The sequence below is a fragment of the Pomacea canaliculata genome, linkage group LG13 (assembly GCF_003073045.1).
Source record: "Pomacea canaliculata isolate SZHN2017 linkage group LG13, ASM307304v1, whole genome shotgun sequence".
Taxonomy (NCBI): domain Eukaryota; kingdom Metazoa; phylum Mollusca; class Gastropoda; order Architaenioglossa; family Ampullariidae; genus Pomacea; species Pomacea canaliculata.
In genome coordinates, this window is record NC_037602.1 from 4,532,697 (window position 1) to 4,543,137 (window position 10,441).

At 39.2% G+C, this 10,441-nt stretch overlaps 1 long non-coding RNA gene across 3 annotated transcripts; it reads right to left on the bottom strand.

Annotated features, from left to right (window-relative positions):
* Positions 1-994: 994 nt before the first annotated feature.
* LOC112554651 lies at positions 995-5,010 on the bottom strand. Of its 3 annotated transcripts, XR_003097277.1 has the most exons (6): positions 4,720-5,010; positions 3,362-3,482; positions 2,845-2,966; positions 2,462-2,533; positions 1,813-2,056; positions 995-1,128 (listed from the first exon to the last, which is right to left on the bottom strand). It is a non-coding gene; the product is annotated as an uncharacterized LOC112554651 (long non-coding RNA). The 3 variants fall into 3 exon arrangements; XR_003097276.1 differs by lacking the exon at positions 3,362-3,482; XR_003097278.1 differs by lacking the exons at positions 2,462-2,533; positions 3,362-3,482.
* Positions 5,011-10,441: the final 5,431 nt, after the last annotated feature.

A 10,441-nucleotide genomic window follows, 5' to 3' on the forward strand; every position in this document is an offset into this window, starting at 1 on the left:
AAAACGTATAGTTTACTTATGGGTTATTTGCAGACAAATTAAAGAAATAAAAATCAAAGTGAATGAAAAAAAATAAAAACTCCATTGCCCAAGGAACATGTTTTGATGATGGCTGTCACTTACCAATTGACAAATACCAGTTTGACACATATATTTATAAATATGCGCGCGTGATGCCGCTCAAGCAAGAGCAGATGAAATTTATATATATATATCAAAACCCAAAAAATGAAATGCAAAAGAAAATGAAACGTTAAATCCCTCTATTTGCTCCTACATCTCCCAAATATACATGCCAATTAAAATCAGCAGGATTAGCAAAAAATTAAAAAGCCTATTGAGTCATAGTGCTAAAAAGGAGATTCTTCTATTCTTTCAAAGAACATCTTCATCTCTAGTGACAATTTTTTAATTAAAATTTAGCGCATTGAACATTTAACAGTAAATATAAAACACAAACTGATAGGCACACTGACCGGCATACATATTTCAAGGTTATCGCATTATATCAACATTTATTTCAGATATAGTGGTAAACAGGAGCTGAAGGAAGAAATAAGACTAGCACTAATGGAACCATAAATTTCGGATTATTTGATATTCAAGACAAGACTGCAGCAACTGCAACGCAGAAAGACAGAATTTGTTGTAAGATCATCATGGTGAACATACATAAGTGGAATAAGATTTGATGTCTACGTGTGTGGGGGATGAGAACTGTTTTACGATCGAATAATGGATGGATGCTTGTTGATCTCAATGAGAAAACTTTTATTTTTTGTCATACTGTTGACATAGTTTTTAACATTTAAAAGCAGAATTTCAAATGAGATGCGGTCTGTGATAATTTATGCAAAATAGCGATTTTTTTTTTTTTTTTTTTTTTTTTTTGTAGATACAGTATTACTTATTTTTAATTTTTAACTTAAGTATTTTAATTTTTTTTATTTATACTATAACATTTAGCGTAAATAGACGAGAGAAAGGGAAGTTACCGTGGGTCCATGACACTATAGATTATCCAGGCTCCTGCGAGGATACAAGGGCGAGTAATACCTGACCGCCTTCTGCAGAATTTCTCACTACAGCAGTTTTTACATGTGATAGAAAGTACCCTGCAGTTGGAATCTGAAACATTTATAAGGAGTCTCATGTGTTCTCTACAGCAGCTATCTGATTATGGACATTCCACATTAAGGGAAGATGGTACAATAAATAGTATCAGTTCGACCTCTGAAGAACTAAGACCACTCATTATTCCAAATTGCATTACGTACAAGCAAGCAACAAAAACGAAATAATATGTGCACAAAATATAAATCGTACTAATAATAAAGAGGCACCGGAGCATTTTGTTTCGACCATTCAACAAACTGACCGGGTTGTACATACCCCCAGTGCTAAATACTTTCTGAAAGTATCACTCAATCTTAACCTATTTGGCATTAATAGTTACAGTTCAGACAAATAATAACAATGCACTAGGAAATCACTGAAATCGTTTCTTAAATGCTACTTAACCTACAACAAACTAAAAGCAGGATGAACTAAAAAACCTGTTTATGAAAAATATAAGGAAACAACAAAATCTGATGCTGTACCTTAGTGAAGTTAAGGTAAGTATATATCACAGAGATATAACAACTTTTGTTTAAAAACAATCTTCAAGTAATAGTTTAATACATTACAAAACAATATCAACTAAAATCCTATTGGTTGAATTTGAAATGTTTTTACCAATACAAAAGTTTCGAACATCATCAAGTAATGTTTGAATAAGGCGTTGATCGGTTTAGGGGAAAGGGAACTTACCGGCAAGAAGAAGAAAAATGGCCGGCGACAATAAAAACGCCACAGAATAGGTGATTCTCATACTTTTGTCCACACATGGACAGGTAAAATACTTATCCTCCCATATGTAGTCTGCGACGGCAATTACAGCAAATGTAACTAATGAAAAATAAGTCTTGACCATTCCAGAGATGTCTTTCATAAGTCCCATTTCTGTATGATTCTGGATCAGCCTGGTTCGTCTCAAAGAGTGTTATTGACGAGCCTGTAATTAAAAAAGCAGCAGTAAATTTCATGTTTATTACTCAATTCTTCGAATTGTAATATCACTGTCCTAGAAAAAATAGATTGAACGTCATGTCATCCAAGTTTCAATCTAGGTGATCAATTTATTTCACTAAGTTTTATTAGCCCTTTCTCTACTTTCGGGTTAATTAAAGCCTTTATCCTCTTGCGTGTTGGGGGCGTTCTTTTGACTCCCTGAAAACAAGAGTACTATCAACCTTTTGTTGTCTGGAGGATGTACCTGTAAATAGAAAATCAATTAACACATATCTTGTATTCAGCATATTATGCATTGTATTATTAAAATAAAGATAGAAAAAATGAAGGAAAATGATTTTTAAAAAACTCAGGAGCAAATGCATTGATGTTGCAATACCGTATTTACCGATACTTTTCTGCAATATCCAATTTACTGAAGTGATGAGGTCTTCTTGCGATGATCATCACCACAGTGTGCCTTCAGCCGTTAATAGGCCAAGAATTAAAAGTTTAGATTAAAATTGAACACTTGTACCCAGTCAGAGAACAATTACAAATTAAAGAGTTTATGGGGTGCGAAATAAAATAGTGGCAAGAAACATTCTATATGAGTGAACTAATTGTATAAAGCGATAATTTTCATAGCAACATCGTGATTTTTGCTGACTTTCCTATTGTAACTAACCCAAACGAGGGCTGACTAAAATCTGTGAGATTCTTGTTACTAACTTAAAGGGATTCTAAAGGCAAAATTAGAACCACTGCATTAAAGGAAAGGCTTATTCTTACCTGTCACAACGATGAACCAAATCGGAAGAGCGACGCTGCTTTTTCTACCCACAAGCTTTGGGATATATATTCGTTTTCGTGTCCAATTTCTGAGAAATGGTCAGATGACGTGTCGCTCGTGCCTGCATTGAAAAGAAGCAGCTGTGCGCTTTACCGAGTCGATGAAAAAAACATACATGGATCTCTTTACAGTGCGAATTCAACCAGAGTTTTTAGAAATGCAGGTAACACTAACCAGAGGTGCAACGTGGACCAGAACTAAAAGGGGCATGAGGTAAATCCTTTAATGCTTACGCATTTTAGACAGGATAGGATCCCTAATATTTATAGAATGTGATGCTGGTAAACAAGTTGGCCCACCAAGGCATCCAGATGTATAGCGTAGCACATGCAGTCCCCACCCAAACATCAAAGACAGAGGGAGTACTTTATAGTCAAATATAACCCCAATCTTCTAACTATTACTTTGCATCTCCATCTAAATAAGGTTGTCAAGACAAAACGCATAAGGGCTTACATTCGACTTCACCAAGTGAAGACTTTTGAAATGCCAACTTCATCTTTGCTGTGGCTCTAACACCCAATAAGATCCTTGCCAAACATCGCCTATGGTTATTATAAATTCTGGCATACTACATCTGTTACAAGAGACGTAAGTAAAAAAAGGCAATCAAAATGGTGTTGTTTGATCAAAACAATACAAAACCTGTTGAAAGTCAGGAAGCAAAACAAAGAATACTAGGAAATACTAACAGCACCGTGACATTGACAAAGCCTAAAGAATGACCCAAAGAAACTATGTCAAGTTGGAAAATCACTTAAGAGTAAAGTCTCCACCATTCAGGACGAATTGGGAAATTACGGACTATCCTGACACAAGTAATGTATTATACCAAATGTTTACAGCATAATGACGGTTTAACAAGTTTAAGCATTTTGATTGCTACGTTCTACAACCTGCATTTTCATACTTATCAATATTGGCTTGTGCAATTTTCACTTACAAAATAAATCCAAACAAAAGAAAAAAGCAGTGGAGAAGTTCCCTGTACGTGTAGGAATGTGACAGATTCGTTACAGCGTTGTAATGACAATACTACAATGCGTGACATAGAAGAACTGATATCTAATGCGTGCCAGTTGAGTGTGTAAGAGGAGGGAAAGAAAACACGACTCAGATGCTTTCTGTGGCACACAGCGTGGAAGCTTCTGCTTTACCACCGACTACAATTGACGTCAGCACTCGTGTCGCTTCACTGACTCCCTCCGCTCTAGAGAAAAACAGGGCCGCAGCGAGGTAGGATAGGTGGGCAGCGTTCAGCAACGCAAACAGTCGAGGAAAGCTTTTTTCCGATTTTCCAAATTGACATGTCACCTTGTTTGATGAATGCGATCCAGGCCCAAGGATATAAGTTTTTGCGGCTATAGCGAGGCAGTTTCTTCAGTATAATATCAATAGTGTCAGGGCCGGATAGTTTTTTTATAGGGTCCGGGATAAGAGGGGTACATAGTTTAGGTTAGAGGTTCAGTCAGGGCCTTTTCCTGATATACCAGTGGAGACTACCGTCTCTGAGAGCAGAAAACATTTTAATGAAGCAAACATCAGTATCATTATGATGACAGTTAGCTACAGCGACAGCGAGAGAGACAAAGTGAGAGAAGGAGAAGCAAAATGATGGGCCTGAGCCGTATTCATAACTTACAGGTTTACTTTGATACTTTCTAAGTGGGTTATGGGCATATGAACTAATTATTTATTCGATCATTATACCACATCTTCCAGAAGTGTGGTCCTCAATAATGCCGCAACAAGGCAGACTGACCCCAAGCAATTCAACTAAAGTATAACGAGGGTAGCTGAATAGATCATCTTACCTTCCGCAGGTGCAAGGGTAGAGGGAGACAGCCGTCGTCTTCTTTAGTCCATGAACAGAACTGTGATCACTAGTGCTTAACAGAACGCTGTATCCATCGCGTGATTTCTTCCAAGATGTAGGCCAGCGGTTCTCAACCTTTTACTTGTGACGCCCCCCTGACGAACACCGGTACTTCCGCGCGCCCCACTTAGCCAGCAAGGTCGGTGGAGGAGATGGGGGGGGGGAGCCTTAGCTAACCTCGAACGCCGCGTCGAGGGAATCAGTACAATTTAGAAACGGAAGAACAAAGTTGGTGTCTGCAAGAAGTATAATTGTTAATGAAATTTTACTAAAGCAACTTCTGTGGTGCTAATAAATATTATTTTATTGGACACTCGCTTTGATTAATGAGAAGTTGAGCCTGCTTGCTGTTGCATAGAGAAGCGACCTGTGTGCGATGTTCGTACCCACTGCTATTCGCAGCTCAGCCCTCTGCGTCACACGATTTTCTGTATTTCGACTTCAGTGCTGCCAATGCTGAAAATCCTTGCTCACAATATACGAAGTTGAAAATGGCAGAAGAAACTTTCATTGCTTTCTCAGAAAGGAGAGGATATGCACCGTTGACGCTAATCCAGAATGTTGGCACTGGTGTTGTTTGGAAGACTATTTTCAGGGATTGGTCACTCGAAAGGTCGACGAGCTGCTCTTCTTCTTCCGTGGACAACCCGCTTGTGCTAGGATCAGCCAGAAATGGATTACGAATCCAATCGTATTTAGTCACATCAATTTCAGCGAAGTAATGCTGAAACCTTTCTTGCAGTCCGTTTAGATGGGCAATAATTACATTCTTCATCTGATCAAGATTCAAGTTGTCAGCCTTGCACTTACACAAGCACGGAAACATATCAAAACTATTTTCCTGGCGTATCTTTTGCGTCCACAACAAAATTTTTCGGACGACAGCATTCATCTTGTCAGTTGTTTGTAATATGGTGGTGTCTTTCCCTTGCATAGAAGTATTCACAACGTTCAGCTTCTGAAATATGTCCGATAAATATGCCATTAGCAGCAGCCATCGGTCGTTCTTAAGCAGGTCAGCCTTGTTGAAAGAGTTCTCCTTCAGAAACGCCCACAATTCTTCCCTCAATTCAAAGACACTCGCGAGAGCTTTTCCACTCGACAACCACTTGATTCGCAGTACTAGAGCAAGGCGTCCTAGTCGGCTCCCATGTTTTGACATATCAGAGAAAACAGGCGAGATCTGGCAGAACTGTTATTCACAAAGTTCTCCACTTTGATGACATCCGTTGGCACTGTGTTCAAGTCAACACTCAAATCTTTGGAAGCTAGAACTTCACGGTGGATCATGCAGTGAGTCCAAACTACGTCTGGAGCAACCTTTTTAATAAGAGATTGCAACCCTGAGAACCGCTGTTAGCCTATTTATTAGCCTTTCAAACTATAATTAATAGTATATTATTTAATATTATATGTATAAATTAATATGATGTGTTAGCATGTCCATATGTAAAGCGCTTTGAGTCTGGCTGATGCTAGAAAAAGGCGCTATACAAATGTGTTATTTATTTATCAAAACCATGTTTAATGCCAATGGCAATGCCACGCTGTGTCATAGGCCGGTCTATGTTATTTTGTCGGGAGGGGAGAGTGGGTATGGTCGATTTTTGAGAGGGGAGCGAGGGCTGGCGTCGAGTGAATGATCGTTAGGGTTTAGCGTTGGGGTTAGGTTTAGGGTTGGGGTTAGAGTTAGTGTTAATTTTAAGGTTAGGGCTAGGGTTGGGGTTAGAGTTAGTGTTAATTTTAAGGTTAGGGCTAGGGTTGGGGTTAGAGTTAGTGTTAATTTTAAGGTTAGGGTTAGGGTGAGGATGAGGATTAGCGTTGGGGTTAGGTTTAGGCTTAGGTTTACAGGGAAAACAATCAACTAAGTGAGTGAAGGAATTAAGTATTATATAATAATTTGTAGTAAACATAAAGGAAGGTGGACATGTAAAGTGGTGGTTAAGAAAAAAAATATATATGTATATATTTACAAGGTTTCCTGGAGTTCGGAGGTATTTCTAGAGGCCTCATCTAGTTGTCTTGAAAGTATTTAGATAGATGGCATCGAAAGCAGTTCAGGGAGTTCAACCGCGAGAGGGAAACTGTTCCATAGCACGCTTCCTGAGTATTTATTGGAATGACCTTTGCTTGTTTAGTGCGTTGGAGGGCAAGATTTATTAATACAGAGGTTATACAGATAGGTCAGGGTTTCCGTAATGACCGGTGCTGAGAGCTTTAGAATTTTGTTGTTGATGCTGTCTGGTCCTCTGGCGTTAGTATCTTTGAGTTTGGTAAGTGCTTGATATACTTCCAATATACTCAAGGGGGAATGGAAAGAGCTGTATCACCTTTCTCTCCCTTCCTCACCTTCTCTCCGGGACGGTATAAGACCGTGGCCCTGACAGCCGGCTTTTTTCTTTCCGTCGATCGACCTGTCACAAGCTGTTTGGATGAGTGGACGTCTTTTTCTTTGGGTTCCACACTCTTCTAGTCTGTAGGGGCCCTGATAGGCGGCTGGAAGTGCGCGTGAGGGCGAGTGAAAGTATTTTTATATGTTAATAACTATGCTGTTCAGATTTTGAGTAACCGCCTCCTTATACTCAGACTCGCCTACTAGCTCACACAAACATTCCAGGCCAAAGTCGGCCGCCGTAAGCGCGCAGCAGTTGAACGTCTAACTTCTAGCATTTCACTCGCTCACTTGCTCCAGCTGCTGCCCCACCTGATACTCGTGCCCGGGTGCGGCCAAGCCTTTCTGCGGAGCAGCGAAGGTGCGAACCCGCGAGTAGGGGCCCACGTGACCAACGGTCCATAGCCCCTCTAAACAGGCAACTACAGTTGAAGACGCTTGGCAAGTCCAGGACTGCCTGTTGTCTCCTGCAGGTAAAATTCCCTAAAAGCTGGGCGATCATTTGGACGCGTGGCTGGTGGAGTACCGAAGGAGTCGTCGTTCCAGTATCACTATCACGACTGTCTTACTAGTCACAAGCACGACTGTATCACTAACACAACGCTCACTGTCACAAAAGACGTGCTTACATACTACACGCACAGATAGGTAGAAGGTTCCAGAAGGAACTATACATATATATAGTTTTTTTTCAACATCTTTTTCAGCGCTCTATGGATTCACTCTCCATCCCAGCCGCTTGGAAATTGTCTACCATTGTCCCAGTTCCGAAGAAAGTTTCAGCTCGGCATCTCAATGACTTTAGACCAGTGGCCTTAACATCGTTGGTCATGAAAGTATTTGAGACAATCATCCAAACACCTGGAGAATCCTCAAGCCCATGCTCGATTGTTGTTTGCAGATTTCTCGTCGGCTTTCAACACTATTCAGCCACATATCCTAGCTCGAAGACTCCTAGACGAGTTTTCCCTTGACTATCAGCTGGTGTCATGGATCATTCAATTTTTGGTTGACAGGCAGCAACGAGTTCTTGTCAATGACACTTTTTCCGACCTAATCACCACGTTCACCAGCTCACCTCAGGGCTGTGTTCTATCCCCGCTTCTGTTTATTCTGTATACCAACAGTTGTCGCAGTCGCCATGAGGGTCACTATCTTGTCAAATTCTCTGATGACACTGCACTGCTGTCTCTCCTTAGCGGGACAGTGCATACCCACTGTGTTGCTTTGGAGAAATTCATTGTCTGGTGCGATGACAACTTTCTAGAGCTTAATGTGAGTAAGACGAAAGAGATTGTCTTTGATTCCCGTCGGAATTCTTCACCATGTTCTGTGTGTGTCATCCATGACAAGGAGGTGGAAATTGTTTCTGCTTTTAAATACCTGGGCACCATCTTCGATAGACGACTTTGCTAGGATGTCAACACTCAGCCTGTTGTGAAGAAGGCTCAACAACGCCTCTTCCTTCTCCGGAAGCTGAAGTCTTTCTCTGTCTCCCACCAATTTCTTCAGCTTTTTTACAAATCGCACATAGAAAGCATACTGTCCTTCTCGTTTATTTGTTTCTACAACAGTTTATCGGTGAAGGGCAAGAGCAGCCTACTTCGTGTGGTATCCACCTGCTCCAAAGTCACTGGGTCAACTCAGAGTTCTCTTCAGACTCTGTACAATAGGCGGGCTCTTCTGAAGGTGTCTGCCATCCTTCGTGATGACATGCATGCTCCCGTCGGGCCGCCGATGTGTGCCTGCATGCAGGACAAACAGACTGCGGCTGTCTTTTGTTGTTTCAGCAATGCGACTTTTGAATGGGTTATGAATGAGACATGAATAGTTTTGTGCATGCAATTGTGTATGAATTTTAATTTTAATCGAGCTGCACCAGAATTGCACTCTGGGACAAATAAAGTCTTATCTTATCTTATCTATCATGGCCTCTATGAGCCTGTCCAGTTTACTGTGATTTCCCTTTGTACATCCTTCCTATCTCAAGGCAACAAAATAATTTCTTTAATTACAAAATAGTGCTATTTTTGGAACAGGTTCTTTAGCTTTACTGAAATATTCATGTCAACATTGTACCACTTTTATTTTGTGATGATTAACGTCATTTGAAAATAGATTAAATCAATATAATTATTCCGATGTAATGATCACAGATCAAATGAAAGATTACCAGGTATAAGCATTTTCGATTAAAGTATAACAGGCTTTTTAAGCTTACGTCGTTGTCACATAAGCAAAAAAGACGGGAGAAAAAAGTTTTTGGATAGGATTCAAAGAGAGAGAACCATTCCAATTATTAAATTTTATTCACTCAAAAAAGTAGGGAAAACGATTTAAATGAAATAGAAAATTATGAATTATGAGACTAAACTAAGCATAATTACACTCATCAACGTAAAAATAGTAAATAATCTATCTGTATAAAGTCTACATATCTACTTGAAGACTAACATCATTTATGTATGCGTATTTTAATTGATTAAAATGTATCGTTATAGAGCGTGTATTTTGAATACACAAAGCATATCTAGTAAAAGACAAAGACAAACAAAATAATCTATTCTTTCTATTAACAAAGAAATAAAATCTTCGTTAAACACAAATACCCTCTCCCCGTCCCCAACACAAACACAATGTATACAAGATCTACAAAGATTTACATTTATATGTAACCGTAAACCCCATCATATTAATTTCAAAAGTATTAATACAAATTCTAGACAAGGTAGAGAATATTCTCACAGATTAATACACAGCAAGTTAGATTAAAATCAGAGTTAATAGAAGTAAAATGTATTATGATAACAAAATACATAGCTTTCTTTATGAATATTTGCAGTCAGATTACCTTTATAGTTTGTGGCCTTGTCCATGTGGTCACGATAAGTTATAACGATTCTTGAATTGCCGTACACACTGCAATTGTCAATGCTTTGCTTGGGAGCATCAGCGTCAGAAATGATATTAAAAGAGTTCCAGTGCTTTTATAAAAGATCGCTGCTTTCTTAGCCTTAGTATTTAAATAATAGAAGAGGATATTTCTTTCGTTTTTTAAATTTCTGAAATGACAATCATGATTACCATCAATTTTATCTTTTTTCATAAACACTCGCAATGGTACAGCTGATTAAACGATAAAGGGAAAACTTTGCAACAGTTTCTAGTGATAAGGGAGAAAAGCATTATGGTCGTCTGTTAACCAGTGTTGTCCATAAGAATGGGAATCCCATGGGAATCCCATGGGAAACGTCCCATGTGATGGGAT